This window comes from Delphinapterus leucas, chromosome 10 (assembly GCF_059928025.1).
Source record: "Delphinapterus leucas isolate spDelLeu-1000000601 "Yukka" chromosome 10, BTC_Dleu_Yukka2, whole genome shotgun sequence".
Lineage (NCBI taxonomy): Eukaryota > Metazoa > Chordata > Mammalia > Artiodactyla > Monodontidae > Delphinapterus > Delphinapterus leucas.
In genome coordinates, this window is record NC_143138.1 from 93,600,334 (window position 1) to 93,621,861 (window position 21,528).

The 21,528-nt window shown below is 41.6% G+C and overlaps 1 long non-coding RNA gene across 2 annotated transcripts in view; it reads right to left on the reverse strand.

The window, feature by feature from the left end:
• Nucleotides 1–21,528, reverse strand: part of LOC115803132 (uncharacterized) — a 128,899-nt gene that overhangs the window by 55,540 nt on the left and 51,831 nt on the right. Inside the window, exon 1 of one of the 2 annotated variants that reach the window (XR_016394750.1) lies at nt 1–21,528. This exon is cut by the window's right edge and continues 24,374 nt beyond it. The exons of the other annotated variant lie outside the window; for it this stretch is intronic. This is a non-coding gene — a long non-coding RNA (uncharacterized LOC115803132). 2 annotated transcript variants of the gene reach the window in all.

Genomic DNA, 21,528 nt, shown 5'->3' on the forward strand with positions numbered 1-21,528 from the left:
TAGGCCGGTAGTATTTGTGACGTTAACTCTTTTCTTCGGGGCCACTCGCAAGCCGCAAGCCCTCTAGAAGGGTGGGGAAACTGAGGCCAGGCTGTGACACGCCAGACGTCACAGAGCCGGTGGCGGGCAGACAGAGGCCTCGAAGGCTGATCTCTGCGAATCCCAACGTCCGTTTGTTAACACTGCCCAGATCTTCTGCTTGGCTTACTCGGCCCTGAAATCTCGCAGGTTTTCAGGGGAAGGGACCTGGGCCGAGGCGCTCCCTCCCGGATCGTTTTCCCGTCAGCAGCCTCCGTCGACACGGGAAAGCGGTAGCCCGCCCGCCGGCCCCACCCGCCACCAGCTGCAGGGCACCGCGCCAGACACAGGTTGCCTGTTCCCAGGCACTACCTCCTCCGCCTTCACCCCTTTGCCGCCTCCGACCTCGCCCTAGCCCTGCTGTGCGCCTGCGCGCCCGGGCCCTAGAGCCCGTGGGCCGGCTGCTCACGTGGGCCTGCACCTGGCCCCGCCGCCTACAATGGAAAGGCGGGGCCTCGCGCTCACCACGCCCCCTCGCTGCCACGCCCCCTCGCTGCCCAGCCCCCTCGAGGGAGCGTTGCAGCCTTGGCCGATTCATTACCCCTCTCGCCCAGCCGGCCGCGCCTACTTGGCCGCGTGCTGTGTGCGCGTGCGCCAGGTCGGGATTTGGAGGGGGTCGGAAGACTGTTGCGCGGCCAAGGCCGCGAGCTCTACTGGAAGGCGGGGGACGGGGGCGTCCGGGCAGGCCTGGATGGGGGAGGGGGCGTTAACTCGGAAAAGGAAGGAAGTAGGTGTCACGGGCTGCACACTCTGGCTTTTTGGGGTTGTCAGAGGAAGGTCAGAAAGGACTGCTCCAGATTTCCCCATTTCATGTCTAAATGCAAATCTCTGGAACCCTCACTAACTCCTTCATGTCATGAACCTCAACAGTTCCTTCAGAGCAGCACACCCTTTAGTAATGATCATCTCTGGAGCATTCTGTGGGCAGAGTCTCTTCCAGTAGGAGTAGCAGGCTCAGAGTGATGCTCTCTTCCGAGGGCACCCACCCGGCCATCGGCCTGCCTTAGAGGCCAGTCCAGGTCAGGCATACAACTCTAGTGACACTTAGACTTCTTCCATTAACGTAACCCAATGACAGGTGTTCTTGTGCAGCCTTCTTGTGTACGGTCATACGAAGAAAAATACAAGGCTAGATGTAGACTGCGATGTTAGATTCAAGACCTGAAATATGTGCCTTATGTCAGTTGTGTATTCTCTTATGGCATGAGTCCCTCGATTAAGACATCTGTCCCTTGAGAACTAGCTTTTTGTTGTTTTTAACACGACTTAGAAGCTGTCATGGCCTAAGTTGGGGCATTCCTGATACAGGACTTAGGTGAACATCTGTCCCCCGTTTGTCATATTTGTCCCGTGGACAGTTTTTTTAGGTTGATAACCTGGGTGCAAATATAATGGGGAAATAGCTTCAGATCTGCTCCTCTACCCCCAAATTTCATTTCCTGGTTACTAGAGAATAGGAGAGGGATTAAGGAACACTGAGAATTGAACCAATGACAAAAAGCATTACTGCTTTGAGGTCTTAAAATTCTGGTTCATCTTTGCCACCTCTCCCCCAAAGATTTTAGAAAAGTGACTGTTCATGGATTGATTTTGATCACATGTTTCTTCATAACATTTGAAAGAGTATCCTTCCTGCATTTGGGTTTGTAGGGGCCTAAACTGAAATTTTGACAGAATGGAAGCAATGGAAGCACTGGAAATAGGTTGTGAGGGGAGACAGTGTGGGATATTAAGGAAGCAAGGATAAGAAGATCCTAGTTGGTGGAGATAACAGAGAGAGCTTAGAGAAAGAATGAAGACCAAAAACATGGAGTGGGTGGCAGATCTAGCAGATTATTCTGATAGTAATGATAAGCTGCATTCTTGAGCATGAGGATTTGTATATTGCTTATGGTGACCAAAAAACATGACTATTTTCTCATTTGAGGAGTCCTAAGAGTTCTGGCAATAAAGTAGAAAGATGTAGGGAGGGGTGAGAGTTTAGTGCCAGAATGATCATCTGGGATCCAGCAGATCTCAGTGCACATTGTTTTAGTGTCCCCACCCTACCCCCAACTTGAAAAATCACGGACTAGGGTAAAGGAGTAACGGGGTAGGATAAACAGGGCTCTGCGTGTATCTGGATGCTGTTGTGGAAATTCCTGGAGCAGGTATAGCCAGTAAGGGCTCACCTGCTATGTCTAACTGAGGCCTTCAAATTGGAAGGCACCTGATAACTTACTAAATGATGAGCTCCTTAAGGTAAAGACCCTGTGTACCCACTGTAGATCTTTTCCATCCTGAACCTCCCAAATAATGATCAAAGATCTAGTCTGGGGGGTCCTTGTGGCAACCTGTAGTTCTCCTGAAATCAAGGGTTTGAGACTGCTTGCTGAAGGAATTGTATATTTCACAAGTATAAAGCCCATAGTTGAAGATTTTTTAAAACACAAAAAAACCTGTTTCAGTTCACTTTGGGGGTGAGGGGGTAGGTCTCATCTTGCAGCAGGTGCAGACTGTTCGACACAATATTCAGAGAGGTATTCAAATGGCTACACTATTTTGTCAACTCCTAGTTCCAGGGTCCCTACTCCAGCTCCCTTCAGAGCCCTAATGCTTCCTGCTCCTTGTAAAAGATAAAAACTCAGTTGTAAAACTGAACAGCATTTTGACTTCCCACCCCGTGAGGCTGAAAAGGAGGAAGAGGTGGAAGGGGAAGGTAGGTTGTACCAGGAGCAAAGTCCTGAAGATAGAAGAATAAGCCTCAAAAGCTGAGATCCTACGGTGATTGATTAGTTAGCCCGTCCAGAGCTAAAGGTTAAACACAGGCTAACAACAGCCCAGAGGAGAACAACTGGATAATTCATTAATTGTGTTCCTGTTTATATACCCTCCCCCCCACCTCACTTTCTAGGCTAATGTAGGTTCTGTCTTGATTAGAGGCAAACTTTTGGAACTAGACAGGATCTTGGAGCTCATGACTCATTCTCCACACCTGGCATGTGAACAAACAGGTTAAGCATTAACAGGTGACTTGGCCAAAACCACACAGCTAGTTAGTGGCAGAGCTAGGATTAGAACCCCTCTCTCCGTCTTCAGAGCCAATTACTCGTCCCGTTTGTCTCCTAAATGGCCAACAATTTCTTCCCACCCTGTATGTGCACGACACGCCATCCTTCTACAGGTAGAGTCTCTTTTTCCTCCCCTTGACTTGGTTTGTGACTTCATTTAACCAGTAGGATGCAATGGAAGTGACATTCTCGGACTTTCACGCTCAAGCCCTAAGAGGTCTGGCAGTTCCTGCTTTCCGCTCTGGGAAATCAGCCTCCATGCATTAAAGAAGCTTGGGTTACGTGGCTGAGTGATGAGACACAGCACATGAGTGGTGAGGCAACGTGCAAGAGAGGCCTTCTTGGACCTTCCAACCCAGCCCAGCCACAAGGTGAAGGCAGCTGAGTGAGTGACTCCCACCAAATCACATGGAGCAGAAGATCTACCCAGCTGAGTACTCTCCCCATTCCTAACCCAGAGAATCACGAGAAGCAGACACTAAAAGACCACGACATCCTCTGCCTTCCTCTGTTCACTCGATTATCATAATTAAGAAATCAAGACATTAGACTATGGTTAGGCTTCAGAAGAATATCAAGGAAGCTCGTCCACCAAACGCTTCCATGTTTGTCAACAGCTCTCATCAAGACAAGGTGGTTTTCTGCTTCAAACTTGACACTAACACTGTAAATGACAGTTTATTGACTTGCTGGTCAAACAACCTTGCTATGGGTATATTAACTTTTACTTAGCATTTAACTCTAACAAAATTCTCTCCAAATCCTCATGTTCTCTAATGATGCATCAGACCACCAGAAAACTTAGCAGCATAACACTACTTTGCTCAGTACTTTGCAATTTGGGCAGGGCTCAGCGGGTACAGCTGGCCTCTGCTCCACTCAGCATCAGCTAGGGATGGTTTGAAGGCGGGTTCTCCTGTGTCTGGAGGTTGGTGGTGGGAAGAAGGCTCGAACAGCTGGAGGCTAGAACTGTCGCTAAGGAGCCTCCCATGTGGTCTCTCCAGCGAGGTGGCTTCAGGCTAGCTGGTACTCTCACGGGTGCGTCTTAGGGATCCTAAGACAAAGTTCTAAGAAAGGAATCCCAGCAGGAGCTTTGTCACTTTGCATGACTTAGCTTTGGAAGTCAGGTGACATCCCTTCTGCCCTGTCATTGGCCCACCCATATTCCAGGAAATGGGACATAGGCCCCACCTGTTGATGGAGGGATGCCATCGTCACACTGTTAGAAGGGCATGAGGGAAGGACATGTTTGGAAAACACAACCCCGCCTCAGCTTCTAAACTCTGCATCTGAATTTCACCCTAGGGATAACATCTTGCTAGAAAAACTAATTCCAGGAGCTTTGGCTTAAAAAAAAAAAAAGAGTTATTTCAATTTGCAACCCCTATGAGAGTTAATTCATTTTTCCTATAGATGTCTTAGTTTGGAGGCTACAGTTTAATCTCCTTCCCCAGGTTTTTCAGAACTGGGGAGAGGAGGATATGAATAATCTACTATTACGGCTGTTTTGTAAACCCCTCACCTCTTAAAAAAATTCGATTCACTGCTTACAGTTGAAACAAGTAGGGTATCCATGGCAAGGTTGCTCTTGTGACCACATATTTTAAAGAAAATTAGTTCTGTCTGTTCTGTAACAAGTTGTGGATGACTACTAATAACTTATGTTTCTACATCCACGTGCCTGCAGGCACGTTCAGTGTGGATTCGTTCAGGAATCTTTTATTCCTAATGGATTTCTAGCTTCTCAGCTCAGCTAACCTGGTATCATTTTTTTTTTTAACACCTGGCAATGTCACACCAAAGGTATGTGGTGCCTTTTTAACTGTTGCCTAGCAACACTCAAATGGTCATGAGTGTTGGTTTGCAAACCAACAAACCTTGGTTTGTTAACCAAGGCAGCTGAATTTCTTTGCGTGAACAGCAAAACTAACATTTCTATTATTGCAAAAACATGCCCTGGGACATGTCCCAATCAGAGAAAAGCTGTTATATTTTTCTATGGCATTTTGTAGTTCTTTTGAAATTGTCAGAAGTAAAAATAAATATCCAGGAGAAATTATCCATATATTCTTGGCAGATTATTATGCCTATATTAAATACTTTTCTATCTGTGGTCCAACCGTTAAACCTAGTTTTTCCAGCTTATTTTCCTAAACTATGTTTTCATCATAATTCAAAGCTATGATTTTATGAAGCTTTTAACATTAGCTTTCCATACATTCTCTGTAGATTCCACTTTGAAGTTTACCAGATAGTCTTCTCAACAAGGTGATTTCAGAGATTTTGCTGGTCAACTGACTCCTAACATTTCACTCCTATAAATTAAAGTTACCACTAACAGAATCCATCAGTGAACAAAATATCTTTAATAATGTGAGTTATTACCCTTTACTTATTGGGAATGTTTCACTGACATAGTCTATCTCTCTTAAAGCTGAGCAGTCCAAGAATACTCTTGCAAGAAGCACAGCAGAAGGACGGGTGACACTGTTCCTAGCCGAAACATTTTAACATTTCAGTTCATTGTAAAAGAAATGAATTTGTTTTTAAAACTATATTTTAGGAAAAAGAAAATTGGGTTACTTGTCCAAGAATGGTTAACACAAAAAGTGCTGTGAGGCGTTAACTTTTATCTTGTAAAAGAAATGAAACTGCTAAGAAGAATCACAGAGCGCATCTTTGTCACAAGCTGATGAGATGCATTACTTTTCAAGTAGTTTAAGAAGAGGAGCCCTGTCTCACATAAAGTCGCTGGATGAACACACCTGCCCAAATAAGGCAAGGGCCGGCCAGCATCCCACCGTTGGTTCCAGGCTTCTGTGTGTGCCCCTTTTGCAAAGCCATGTTAACCAAGGCAGCTGAATTTTGTTTGTTTGTTTGTTTTATTTTTTTAACATCTTTATTGGAGTATAATTGCTTTACAATGAATGGTGTGTTAGTTTCTGCTTTATAACAAAGTGAATCAGTTATACGTATACATATGTCCCCATATCTCTTCCCTCTTGCGTCTCCCTCCCTCCCACCCTCCCTATCCCACCCTTCTAGGTGGTCACAAAGCACTGAGCTGATCTCCCTGTGCTATGCGGCTGCTTCCCACTAGCTAGCTATTTTACATTTGGTAGTGTATATATGTCCATGCCACTCTCTCAATTCGTCCCAGCTTACCCTTCCCCCTCCCCATATCCTTAAGTCCATTCTCTAGTAAGTCTGCATCTTTATTCCCATCTTGCCCCTAGGTTCTTCATGACCATTTTTCTTTTAGATTCCATATATATGTGGTAGCATACGGTATTTGTTTTTCTCTTTCTGACTTACTTCACTCTGTTTGACAGTCTCTAGGTCCATCCACCTCACTACAAATAACTCAGTTTCGTTCCTTTTTATGGCTGAGTAATATTCCATTGTATATATGTGCCACATCTTCTTTATCCATTCATCTGTTAATGGACACTTGGGTTGCTTCCATGTCCTGGCTATTGTAAATAGAGCTGCAATGAACATTTTGGTACATGACTCTTTTTGAATTATGGTTTTCTCAGGGTATATGCCCAGTAGCAGTAGTGGGATTGCTGGGTCGTATGGTAGTTCTATTTTTAGTTTTTTAAGGAACATCCATACTGTTCTCCATAGTGGCCGTATCAATTTACATTCCCACCAACAGTGCAAGAGGGTTCCCTTTTCTCCACACCCTCTCCAGCATTTATTGTTTCTAGATTTTTTGATGACGGCCATTCTGACCAGTGTGATATCACCGGTATCTCATTGTAGTTTTGATATCTCATTGTAGTTTTGAGTTGCATTTCTCTAATGATTAATGATGTTGAGCATTCTTTCATGTGTCTGTTGGCAATCTGTATATCTTCTTTGGAGAAATGTCTATTTAGGTCTTCTGCCCATTTTTGGATTGGGTGGTTTGTTTTTTTTAACGTTGAGCTGCATGAGCTGCTTGTAAGTTTTGGAGATTAATCCTTTGTCAGTTGCTTCATTTGCAAATATTGTCTCCCATTCTGAGGGTTGTCTTTTCGTCTTGTTTACAGTTTCCTTTGCTGTGCAAAAGCTGTAAAGTTTCATTAGGTCCCATTTGTTTATTTTTTGTTTTATTTCCATTTCTCTAGGAGGTGGGTCAAAAAGGATCTTGCTGTGATTTATGTCATAGAGTGTTCTAAGGCAGCTGAGTTTTGAAAGCAACTACACACAGAAATTCTCAGGCAAGTAAGTTTCATTTAGAAATGAGAAGGTTACTGAAATTAATATATATATTTTTCATCATTTCCCCCACCTGCACCCCCAAAAAAGAGTAAAGAATGATTTGAACCTGGCTTCTTACATTTAACTCAAATTGAACTGAGGCCATTAGCTCTACAACTCTATAGAGGAGCTGACAGGGTCAGATCCGTAGGGGTTCTCTTAACCCCACAAGAGTGGTTCAATGGGTGTTTCAGGTTCCCTGTGTGTTTGCTCCACCCTAGAGAAAGGTCCCTGGGGACTCACTTGATGGCCCTTTCCAGGCCGGCAATAAGACTGCAATTGGAACTCAGTTTAAGAACTAAAGAATTGCTTGTCATTTCAGCAAATCTCTCTGAGCACGATCTTCCTCCTTGGTAAAATGAAGATAATCCCCCATGCCCTACTTTTGCACAAGAATGTTTGTGGGGGGAAAGAAATCAGACAATAAGGAACGTGAATTGAACGTTTCCCATGATCTAGATCCTCTTCATGCGTTACAAGCGTCATTCCACCAAATCCTCATAATGACTTTATGAGATAGGCCCAGAGATCAGACTGAGGCTTAGAGAAGTTCAACGCCCAGCCCACGCCATATCAAGATGTGAACTGACTTCTAACTACTAAGCTAGTCGACCTCCAATACAAGATATACGAAAACAGCTGTTAAACGGTAAAACACTAGGTCAGTGTCAAATATCACTATTATCAAAACTTCCTAGTCGTGAATCTTTATTTAAAAGTTACGTATGTGTATATGTGTATGTGAACATCTCCATATGTTATTTTTATAAGTTTCTATCTGTTGATTTGGGGGAGGGATGATGTTTCTATTCAGATGACTTTTTAGAGGGCAGTGACATATGATCAGTGTAGAATATCTGGAAAATAAAGAAAAGTCTTAAGACGTACAAATGTGATGGCAAGTCACACATAGAAGCATGTTGGTATAGCAGCAACCTTCATTTCCCCAATAAAGAAGGCCATCAAAGCACTCTTCTCGGAGGAAGAAGAGAGCCTTTTAGCACCAGCACGTAGTTAGAACTCTGATATTTGTTAAGTAAGGGTCAGGATGACATACTGACCATAGCAAGTTGTCATAGGTTTTCAGCTATAATTAGATCAGACAAACTAATAGAATTGCATGCTAAGCAACAAAATGATTCAACAGAGGTAGGATTTAGCAGACACCTGGAGACTCTAGATTTGCTAAGATCCCTGAAGAAACGTTCATTCCTAGCAGTTCCAGGTCTAAGAGAAAGGTTTCAGTGGTATAGCAGTCTGCATGGGGCGATGCAGAAGGAATTCATTTGTAAAGAATGACCTAAGTGTTGATTCAGGCGAGTGTTCATTCTGGGATCAGAGCAGAGGGTCAGAGAATTCCTACAATTCAGAGTTGTACCTTGGATGTCAGAAGGACATTTGAGGCAGGCATGTGTGTCGAAAGCAGGAGACGGGACTCTCGCCACGAGGGCCTCTTTCAAGGGAGGAGATTATTGCTAGAAATGAGCAGTCACGAATGTCTGGCTGTGCTTTTAGGTAACTGCTGGAAAGCAGAAATCTAAGGCAGGAACTGGAGGATGCCACAGGACTGGAAAGACTTCCAAGGAGCCGGTTGAGATTGTGTTCAGAGGCGAAAGAATCTCCCAATGACGTCAAATGTATCTGCCCCTATCTCCATTCCTATCAAAAACGGAGGCCCGTTTTGTCTTTCCCTGAGCTCTCTTCAATTCCCTTCTAATGTCAACTTCACTCACACTGAGAGGAATAACATGTTCATATGGTTTCCCCAGACAGGGTCCGGGGGAAGGCCCTTCCCCAGGTTCAGGGGCAGCAATGAACCCTCTGAAACCACCACTTTTTCATTCAAATGTAATCCTAAACCATCTCTGTCCCCCCTTGATTCTTTCTATGGCATCTTTAGCTACTAACTCGGAAAGGGAAAATTCCAGGAAAAAATATGATCGTGGTGGGGTACACACACACAAACACCCCACACCCTCAAAGTGCCCCCAGTGACATGTTAAGCACTCTTCCCAAGATTGTGAACAAAGTTCCCCAATCCCATTAATCCTACCCTTTGTTCTTTTGTAAGCACAAGCTATCCAGTTCTCTGATTCCTGGTCAGTTATGGGCCACACGTGGAAGCAGAGAAAGAACTGACCTTAATCTCTTTCAAGGAAACTTTCCTGCGCTGACGGTTCATGTAATTCTGTGACCTGAATCCTCTTAGACACTTAGTATAGACTTAACTATACTACACTTATGTTACACATAAGGGAGCATGAACTTTGTCACTGAAACGAAATAATTTGCTTAAAGAACAGGCAGCAAGTCTTACCCCTTAAGCACAGAAGGTGCTTAATACATCCATTAATTTAAAAAACACAAACCCTAAAATGTCTGAAATATCAGGAAAGGAAGTTTTCAATTAATGTAATTATTTCCTATTATACACTAACCAAACAGTAATTTGACCTTATCCCAGTCTTCCTTTCCTTAAAAAAAAGAAAAAAGAAAAAAAGCCTTTTCAATTTTCATTTCTCATAGGCAGTTTTAATAAAGAACCACTAAAAAGGAATCAAACAGGGAGATTTGTACTGCTCAGGCAGCAAAATTAGCAAACAATTAGCAAACAATGAAAGCCTTATGAGGTGCTAAAGGTTAAAAAAAGGAACATAAACTATAATCCTTGCCTTCAGTGCTTTACCACCAAATAATCACCGTTATCCACTGCTTCATTCATTCTTTGCCTCATGCTAGCAACTTTACAGCTGTTCTCTCCTTCCCTCTTCTTCCAATAATTTCTTCATTCATCAACAGTAACCATCAACCAACGCTTCTTATCAACTGCATAGTGACCATAGCATCACATCACAAGTTACCTCCTATAGGTTATCTCACTATTGTATCGGTAAGCCCAACAAAATGCTATTTTTAGAGCATAGAAGCACATTTAATTACACAGGGCACTTAAATCATCCAGCCTCCTAATCCCGACTTTGATATGCCTATATCCTTACTCTCAGAAAAAAATTCACACACTGGTCAATCATTTCACACAAGAAGGGAGTTCAGTGCTAATACTCAATAAACTTCCTTTCAGAGAAATTTGGATATTTTCTCAGTAACGTATTTTTTTTTCTCCCTTTAGATTATGAAAAATAGAGAGCGGTACATTCACTGAGTATGTTTAAAATTAATTTTGACTTCCTGTATTTCTGTTTACACATGTTATTAGTTATGGGCAAAAACTATTCAGGGTATAGTTAATGAGATATTTTTCTCAAGCGATATTAAGTTTCCGATGAGGAGATTGGACTTGCATTTTTGATGTGTTCATTTAAATTTCAGGATGAATATTCTGAAGAAGAAAAGATATTCTGATACAAACTTAGGAAGTAAATTGGATTTCTTTTTTTGTTTCCATTTCTTAAATGAGATCTAGCTGAGACTAAGTTCTACTCCACGTCCGATAGTAATGAAACTGCTTCCTCTTTTTTCTAGCATTCTATGTCATTCTTCCCTGATTGCCAAATAGATGTTTTATTTTTATAGGTAGCCATGTCTATATTAAACACAGTATATGTTTTAAAATAATTTAATAAACCCTGTAAAATACTTAGGTGGATGCCTTCCCCAGGAAGAGTCAGAGGGTTGACCCAAGTTGGGGCCATTTATGGTGACGACCTAGCAAAATCATCAGGAAGAAAAACTGTTCCAAGTTCCTGTTCTAGTGATTTCATTTACAGAATGCCAGCTGGTTTCAGCATTTCCCTGTTTATATGAATACTAATTTCAAGCTTTTCAAAAAGACCTTATTTGATTCAAGAAAGTCAGGAATAGGACATGAGCGGGTGGTCCAGTGTCTAATGCAGCCTATGTGTCTCAGGTTTAAAACCAACTGGTGAGATTCTGGCGTCTGCAGAATGTCTATGGGATCTTTATTCTCGGCTATATAATCTTCCAGATTAAACCAGAAATAATCTGTGTGCACCCCCAGAAAGTAAATAATCAGACATAGCGCTGCTCTTCCCCCTTTCCTACTTTCACACGTGACTTTGCATGTGATTATCTAAAGCCTGCAGACCTGATATTTTCCCTAAAATTCTGCCATTACAAGTATTATATAACCAGCCCGCTGTTGTTTCCAATTTAAAAATATTTTTAAAAAGTGACAAAACCAGCCTGCAATAAATGTGATTTAAGGATAAGTCTCTAAGTAACCTCACCAAGAGATTCTGAGGTAGATCTAAAACCCTTTCTTCCAACTCTTTGCCCATTTGATCCATCTTTAAATACTTTAAAATACCTTATGTATAATAAAGAAATATTTCTGACCTGAGTATATGGAGGTTCCCTGGGACTGAGGGAAGTTCACTTGAAATAGATTTTTCTTTTTCGCAAGAACTCAGCTTTTGCAGAATTAGTTCTGATGCGAATAATATTTTCACATAATTGCAAACACATTTTTTATTCTGTGTAAATTTCTAGAGATGTTGCTCAAGGAAGCAACTAATGCAAAGCTTTGTTAAGAGGAAAAAAGCGTATTTAAAATTAAAAAAAAACGTAAACACTGAAGTTACCTAAAAGGAGCCTGAACACAGAAACAGCATGGGAACATTTTTAAGAGTTGAAATGTATAAAAATATGTATATTTTTAAAAGTTCATAAATTGATCCAAATAGATATGAGATGAAAATGACATCACAAAACAGTGTGGAAACATGGACAATTCAATACTTGACATTGAGATAACTGGGTAACATTTTAGGGGGAAAATTCATATCTTACTCCAGGAAAAATTCCAAATGGATAAAGTATTTGAAGACACACAATGAAAAGTACTCAAGCCCTAGAAGAAAAACAGGATGCTCTCTTAACGATGTTGGAGTAGAGTTGCCCTTTCCAACAATGAGTCAAATCCAAAAGCCATAAAAGAAAATACTGATAAATTCAAATACATAAAAATAAAACTTTTGTGTCAAAAGCCATCCCCAGCAAGTCAAAAAACAAATGAGAATGTAAGATAAAAACATTTCCAACTCATATTACTAATGAAGATCTTACCTTCCTAATATAAAAGAGCTTTTTCAAATAAGGGGAAAAAAGGACTAACAGTCCAATAGAAAATCTTAAAAGAGATAAACAATGAAAAACTGAGATACCGTTTTTCTCCAATCACTCACCAAAAAAATCTAAAAGATCGATAACACCAAATGGAAAATAAACATTCTCATATATTGCTGATGGAAGGGTAAATGAGTGCAATCTTTAAATTAGCGCAAACACAGGGCATTTTTGCAACAGCTACTAAAATGACTAATGACTGTATCTTTGACTAGCAATTCTACCTTTCTGGGTATACTTGGGAAGTAACCACCCATAAGGTTGTTCACTGCAGAACTGTTTATTAAAAACAGCCCGAATGTCAAATAAATTATGGTACATCCATACAGTGTAATATGATACAGCTGTACATGAGAAAACAAAAGTGAAAGGATTTGCATATTGATACAAAAAGATCTCCAAGAAATAAGTGAGAAAAAAGTGAAGGCTCAACAGTGTACTCGGGACTTTACCTTTTGTGTAAAAAGAAACAAGACCATATCGAAATTTGCTCATATGTGCTAAAGAACTCATGTATACACACACACAAGTAATAATAACTTGCAGGGTGTGCCGTCTCTGTGTGCGGTCTAGGATGGTTGAGAATTAGGTGGATGGAGAACGGGATGGGACGAGAGATATTTAATTTTTGGATTCCTTGATTTTTTTTCAATAATGTACTTATTACCTAAAAGTTGGATTAAAAATTCCTCCCCCATAGTGCTCTGCACCCTCCACAATATTACAAGGTACAGAGTTGACTTGCTATGCTTGAGACTTCTCCAAGGGCAGATGTTATGTATCCCCAGTGCCCCTCATCAAACCTAATACTTAGTAGACGCTCAAGAAAATGTTTGTTGAACCAAATAAATGTACAATTCATGTTTTTAAAAAAATAATGTGCATATTACCTATTCAAATAGTACTGAATAAGCGTATATTAATCTTTTTACCCAATCTAAGCCTAGTAGATGATTACTTTGCTTCTGGTTATTTCTCTCTTTTTTTTAAATTAATTAATTTATTTTTGTCTGCCTTGGGTCTTAATTGCTGCACGCAGGCTTTCTCTGGTTGCGGCGAGCGGGGGCTACTTTTCGTTGCAGTGCGCGGGTTTCTCATTGCGGTGGCTTCTCTAGTTGCAGAGCACAGGCTCTAGGTGCGAGGGCTTCAGGAGTTGTGGCTCACAGGCTCTAGAGCGCAGGCTCAGTGGTTGTGGCGCAAGGGCTTAGTTACTGCGTGGCATGTGGGACCTTCTCGAACCTGTGTCCCCTGCATTGGCAGGCAGATTCTTAACCACTGCGCCACCAGGGAAGTCCCTGGTTGTATATCTCTTTAATGACATATTTTCTAAAACTGCACATTGTGCTACAAATTGAAAATTAATTAGGTTTGGTTGAATTTTATTATTGAAAGAGTAAATTGCAAAAATCATTTAAATTATATATTTGACTTTTCTTAGTCAATTTAGGATTTCCTTGTACAACTCTGTCCTTACATCTCAGCTTCAAATAAAATCATTCCATTTTGCTTAGAAATATATGAGAACATTCACTGATCAAGGAACCTAACCTTGTCACTGAAGAATTTTAATCAATTTGAAGCTTTTACAAATATATAAACATGTTAAAGGTTTTTTTTTTAACATTAAACTTTACTTTTTTTATCATGTGTATGAGGTTTGACTGAAGAAGTTAATTGGCCATCTGCATTTCTTATCCATTTTTCCTCCTTCTTAAGTGGAATATAATATCTTACTTTTACCCTAAGATTAAAAATCATTTCCTCAAGTGATAGGAAATTGTCTTCGGCACGTGCACAGACATATTCCTGCCTACATAAGATTATCACCAAACTACACCATATTTATCTTAGAGATCTTTTGACTCTTTACCTTTAAATACAATAACCTTTTTAACCTGACACAATTAAGATTTTGTCCCAGTTCATTCCAAACACAATTTAAACTTCAAGAACTCCCTTAAAAAGAAGGCTGTTCCTCCAGCCGCCTCCAGATATCTTTTGAAACACTTTCTGTAATTATTAAATAATTAATTGTATGATGTGTCATTTCATGTTTTGTCTCCCCGATAGACTACAAGGATATGAACCAAATCTCTCCTATTTGCCACAATGTATTCCCCAGGCCAGAAGAAAGTGTAACAAGGGGCCTTGTACATAGTACATTCTCAATATACATTTGTTGAATAAGTGAACAAATGAATTGCCTTTGTTTCTCCTCGACATCTTTTCAAGTGTTAGAAATCTAAGCTCCTGGAGGCCGAGGCTGTCTCAAAGGAGTTGGGAAGGTATAGCTAGCACAGCACCAAACCAAATTATATAGCCTATTCATTTATTACTAATGAAGCAATCATGTATCAGAGGCAACAGTAATATTGACAGACCCAGAATTCAACATCCTTGAAATAATGGAACTTGGCTGGCTTGCTTAGAAATAATGCTGAAAATTTCAAAATATATTTTACACCAATAATCCTGACAACTAGCATTTCTTACACTTTACTCAGAATATCAACTAAAGCCATGAGGTGTTACCTATCTCCAAAGTACGTTCTAGATGGAATCCATTTTACCTCCAGCTGGCAGGTTTTTTGGGTTTTTATTCCGGAAAGACCAGCGAAATTGAGCCAGCATTGGATATTAAAAATATTTACAGGATGTACAAAGGGAAAGTATATCTTCCGTTGAAAATGGTTTAATTTTCCTTTGGTTGTTATAATGACAATTTCCTTAACCTGATAAGATAACAGATTTTTAAATGTAATCATGTATTTATTTTATGGTTTGCACAAGATGTACCTTTAGTACATCCAGATTTTCATAACCCATCAAACAGTTTTTCAGTATGTGTTATGGCAGGATATTCTAGAACTGCCAAGAAAAGTAAATTCACAGAGCTGCCTGCAACTCACTAACTATAACAAATTAGCATAAGCAGCCCCATTTTAGAAGGAATGGCTTTTACAAGTTACACAGAAAAATAATGTGATTTTGCATTTATATCATTAAAAACTGTTCATACAGTACACGGTTTTATCATGAATATTAAACATAGCCCAGACTGTTTAACATAGCTAGTTAATCTATTTGAGGTGGAACTCCTTAATGAAACCGAACTGGTTATGCTCTTAAGAATAACTAGGAAAACTAGCTTAAACGTACCTATTTTTACGGATTTGTTTCTACTTTAAAAAAAAAATGCATATCGAATAAAACTTTTCAACACTTGTCAGCTCTCCTGTGAACATACCATATAAATGGACCGGCACCGACTGCCAGGAAAAAATAAAGGCCAAATTACTCTCTTCCACCCATGCTGTGAAGTTCAGAGAGAAATCTGTCCTAGAGCCGTTACAGATAGCATACAATGAGCCATTTAGAGAGAACCGAAGGATGGATAAAATTCTTCAGATTTCTCTGCACAATAGCAAAGATCTTATTTTCTTAGTCACCCTCACAATTTGAAATGCCTCTGGCTGGTTGTTCACAGCACAAAGCAAAGGTGCGTATTTTCCAATATCTAACTTGCTTAAGCTCTATTAATTCCAGCGAAAGGAGTTAATAAGTGCAAATGGCAAAGGCAACTATGACTGCAGGCTTACGTTATTACAAACACATCCACACTGCAATCGGTGGCCAGTGCAGTACTAAAGAGGTATATCGTTAGTACCCAGAGTAAATGAGAAACTAAAGAGAGTCAGAATCCGTGCTGTACACTATTCTGGTAAACATGGAACCATGAGGTGATGGTTTATAAGCACCTTAAGAGTATTTTCTTTTTACAGAACCTAACACGCGGGCTCCTGAATTTTGTAAACACGGCAGCTTATAACGCAGGACCACCCTTCGGACCCCTCCACTCTGGAGGATGCAGAGAGGAGGAAAAGGCCATTAGGCTCAGCCTGCTTTAGGAGGGGCATCGGGAGTGTGGGGGGCAGGGAAAAAGCAGGGGTGGAGGCCGAGATGCAAACTCAGTAAGGTTTAAAGAGGAATTAGGAGATGCCTGTCCTGCCACCCGCCACCACCAAACGACTCATTTCTCAGTCGGACTGCAGACTTTAATTTAGCTCTCCTTTCTTCCTCGGACTCAAAATGTCAAACTCAATCCTTCATTCTCCCAAATCCCCTTTCCCAAAGCGCTTTCCCACCTGTGTTCCCGGTTGAAGTGAAAACACCTGACTGCCCATCGTAGAAATCTGGGGCTGTCCCAGTTACAGCCCTTTCAATCCATCACCAACTCTTGCTGAATCTGCCTTTTAAGTAACTTTAAAATGTCTGCGGTCTTCTCCCTTTCTACCATGGCCGTCTAATTTAAGCCAGTCCCGTCTCTTTTGACAACGGTCTCCTCAGTTATCTCCCTGACTCCACTCGCACTCCCTTCCAATTCATTTCCTTTAAACATTGGTTATATCATTCCCAAGCTTAATGCCTGACTTTCAGAACTGTCATATTTTTTCCCATCTTATTTTGATCCCAGTTTACCTCCCTCATTTTTTTAATACATATATTTAAAATTAATTATTTATATATTTATTTTTGGCTGCGTTGGGTCTTCTTCATTGCTGTGCGCGGGCTTTCTCTAGTTGCGGCGAGCGGGGGCTAATCTTCATCGTGGTGTGCAGGCTTCTCATTGCAGTGCCTTCTCTTGCTGCGGAGCACAGGCCCTAGGCACATGGGCTTCAGTAGTTGTGGCTCACGGGCTCTAGAGCTCAGGCTCAGTAGTTGTGGCGCACAGGCTTAGTTGCTCCGCAGCATGTGCGATCTTCCCGGACCAGGGGTTGGACCTGTGTCCCCTGCCTTGGCAGGCGGATTCTTAACCACTGCGCCACCAGGGAAGTCCCTACCTCCCTCATTTTATCTTGAACTTCTCCTGCACACAAACACCACAATGCTTTACTTTTCGGTTGCCGAGAGCAGCAGACTGGACCGAAACTTAAAGCCTTTGCGTCTTTCTTTTTTTCTCTGCCAGGAATACTTTCCTTCTCCATTTGCCTGGTCTGCACCCCCTCATCATCCCTTTTGACTCAGGGTGGAAAGCCCTTCCTTCAGGACGCCACCCTCACCTCCAGTGCCAGCGGCTGCTGTGGTCCACACACACACCTTCCTCATAACACTCGGGTTTCCTCTATCAGATTGTGAGCGCCTGTGAGCTGGGTTCATTGTTCACCGCCGCCTGGGCCCGGCACATAGTAGGCCTTTTAAAATAATGGTTAAATCCACAAAACTAAGTATAACATCCAGGATAGAATCCAACTAAATGCATTTCATACAACTCAAGCGTAACCAAGTGAAGTTTTCTAGCTGTTTCAAGTTACTTGGAAAGATCAGGGTGTCGCAAACCCACCAGATTATAAGAATGACTTGAGTCACTTGTTAAGATGACAGAGTTCTATCTCTGAAAGAGACACACAAAACACTGGGAAAAGTGTTTGAATCTGACTGATTCTGAAGAAGAGAAATGGAGATCAGCACCAGGAATGAACTGGCTTTTCACTGTTTACTCTTTGGATTTTTCTTTAAAAAATACACGCACACACACACACATATATATATATATACATACACACATATAAATGGAAAGTACATATATTTACCTTACATGTGTTATGTATTCACATATTGCTGGAGGAGTATACACATACCAAAAAAATCCAGTAACACTGATCACCTCCTCCAGAAGCTGAATTGGGATGTGGGGAGGACAAGCTTGGGAAGGAGACTTTTCGATGACATTCTTTTATATATTTTGGGATTTCTAATCATGTTCAATATATGACCTGGTCAAGAATTTTAAAAATTATGCAGAAATACAGATTTTTAGGCCCCTCCCTGGAGATTCTGATTCATGTAGCTAGAGGTGGAGCATGGAAGTCTGTATTTTTAACAAACTCCCCAGGTAACACTAGGTAAACGGTCAGGAAAGTTTGGCAAACAGGATTAAGGTGGGACTTGACCTTGGTGGTCATGTAATCCAGTAGTTCCCAAATCTGGGTATCATCTCTGATTTAATCAGAATATTGGGGGTTAGGGTGGGGCAGGGAAACCATGTCTAAAGCTCCTCAGGTGAGTCTGTTATAGCACTGCTTGCCGCTTGCCTTGAGACCACTGCCCTAGCGCAGTCAATCACTCAATCAATACATGAATTTCTTCTCAATCTTGTATGCACAGAAATATCTCTATCACTTGACGGCCAGCCCCAGTGATTCCCACCTCCTGGTGTTCACACCCATATGTTGTCCCTGCCCATAGTGAATAGGAGTGACCTGTATAACCTGTAGGATATTGTGGAGATGGTGGAGTGTGACTTCTCATGCTACGTTATAAAGACATCGTGGCTTCTGTCTTGCTCTCTCTTGGATCATCCACTCTGGAGAAGGCAGCTACCAGGTTGTGAGGACACGTAGGAAGCCACATGTTTAGCTGTTAAATCCTCTTGCTAAAATCCAGCAATGACTTGCAGGTCATGCAATTAAACCATCTTGAAAGTGGATTTTCCAGCCTCAGTCAAGCCTTCAGACGACTGCAGCCTTGGCTGTCATCTTAACTGCGAGCTCATACGAGATCATGACACAGAACCAAGCTAAGGCACTCTTCCATTCCAGACCTATTGAAACCATTTGTAGGAATGTTTATTATTGTTTTAAACTGCTAAGCTTTGGGGGAAGTCGTTACGCAGACTTAGATAACTAATACAACCATATTTTCCCATACGTTTAGTTCTTACCAGTGGCCCCATTTCCATTTCATTTTTATCTCCCAACTGGCAAAAATGTTGCAGTTTCTTAAGCCTACAACTAAGGTACTGTAATGTGATACTTGCTTTCACAGGCTGAGTGTCAGCTCAGTGTGCCGTCACAGACTTTCTGACTTGGGCAGCGCTACTTCTTCAGTCATGTCGGTCAGACGTGTAAAGACCTGAAAATTCTGCCTCCTGTGGTTCCCTGAGATGTGGCTTGAGAGGACGGGGAAAACCCAAAAGATCTTTTATGTGCTAATGAAGTGCTAAGCAGCTGTCCAGGGCAAGCCCATTTCTGGCATTTTTCAGCCTACTGAAGCCTCTCTCTGACCTTTCTCTAGAAATGGAGAGCAGAAGGGCTCTAAGTGACTTTAGCTTGTGACACAGGATCCATTCACTGTGCCCTGCTAAGCTCTAGAGCCGGACCTGAAAATACTAGTCTCTATGTTGACCGAGGAGATGTGCACCCGATTTGCATCTGGCGAATTGGGTATGTTGACATCACCGGTATCATGAAGAGTATTCCTTACACAATTACGCTCCAAGTCCTAGGAGTACTTTAGAAGGAAGCCAGCACCCTCTCTCTCCTTCATGTCACCTACAAGAATCACATTTGATTTCACTAATGAATTATCAGCTAAAGACTTAAAACAAATATGTGCATGTCCCTTATGCCAGCTCTTCCTCTTTTCTGCCAGTTTCTGAGAGTTATGGTCACTTGGTCTAGATCTGCGTGGACACCTGATGACTTAAAAATCTGAAATTCTAAACCCACTGGTGTGACTCTACTTGCACAGAAAAGCAAAAGTCCATTTGTGGAACATCAAAAGGAGTTAGGAGAATGTGGGCTGTGTGTTTCTTAGTGTTGCCTAGCAATATGGTTAGGGTACAGGAATCACAGAGAGGGTGAAATTCTCGCCCACAAGGAAATCATATTATTCATAAACACTCACTCACATACACACACATCTGACATCTCTGGAAGGATGTAATAAACTATGAGTACACAATTATAGTCACAAGTAGAACAGTCTTCAGAGCACTGTAGAACAGACATGCTAGCTGATCTGTTATTTATGTTTCAGTGTCTTTGTGAGTATATCTATCACTTAAACAAAATATTATATGCCTTTGAGTGGAGTTTACAACTACTCTCATTGACAGGAGCCCTGCCAGTATATGTAAAACGCACATGTTAAAATAAATGTTAATATGTAAAAGTACAGGAAGAAGTATTCAGTATATAGAAACAACTTTAACTCCTTTGCTCATCCTTACTTCCAAATATTGAGGCGTACCATTAATTTTCGTAAGAGCCAAGTATAGCGGTACAAAGCTTGATCATCAAAGGCAGACACCTGATTTCAAATCCTGACTCTGTCTTTTGCCATCTTAGTTAATTTCCCTGAACCTGACCTTCCTCATCTGTGAGTTGAAAATAACAGAAATATTTAACTTACAGGGCTGTTGTAAGGATTAAAATAAGGGAATCCATGTACATGGCAGAGACAGGGATGGACACTCCGTAACCTTTCTCCTCCTTGTTTTTCTGCAGAAGACCTCTTGATTGACTTTCAATAAATACAGAGGCCACCAGTTAACCCAAGCAACGGGATCGGTAGGGTTTCTGCCTATAAGAACGCTGTTCAGGTGTCAGAAAGGGGAAATTATGGCCTCCAGTTCCTCCCCTGCCTGAAAGGAGAGGTGAGAAGTCACCCTACTCTTTCCTCTCGCAGCCCAATCTGTGATTCTTCCAAAGTCAGAGAGCCAACCAACTCGGTTCTAAGAATGAGAGCCAAGACTAGAATGTGACCACTCACTAAAGGAAAACTCCACCCTAAGGCTACACAGCCTAGCGACCTCCAAGCTCCAGGCTTCCCTCTTAGAACAACTTGCTCGTCCATACTGCATCCTCCCAGGTTACCAAAATGGAGGTCCCCTAAAAAGACTTCCCTCTTTCTTCTTTCCAGCTAACCTTGGAAATGTTCTCAGATTTGGGTAGAACTGTGGTTTCCTGGCTACATGTTCCTTCCCCAGGCTGTGCTGAGGGGAACTGGCAGGTGGGGAAAGCAGGGAGGCATCATCTGTCTCTTCTGCTTGAGTTTCAAGCTCTAGTCCCCAGCAGTGCTTGTCTCTTAAGATCTAGGTGAGAAAGAATCAGAAGAGCTGAGCTGCCAGCCTACACTTGGGGAGAGGTAAGTAATTAGCAGAGCTCTGTAAGCAGCACTGAGCAAAAACAGTCTGCGTGCCCTACTAGGCAAAAGATGAACAGTGAGTGATTTGTGAGAACAAGAAAATTATATGGATTCTATT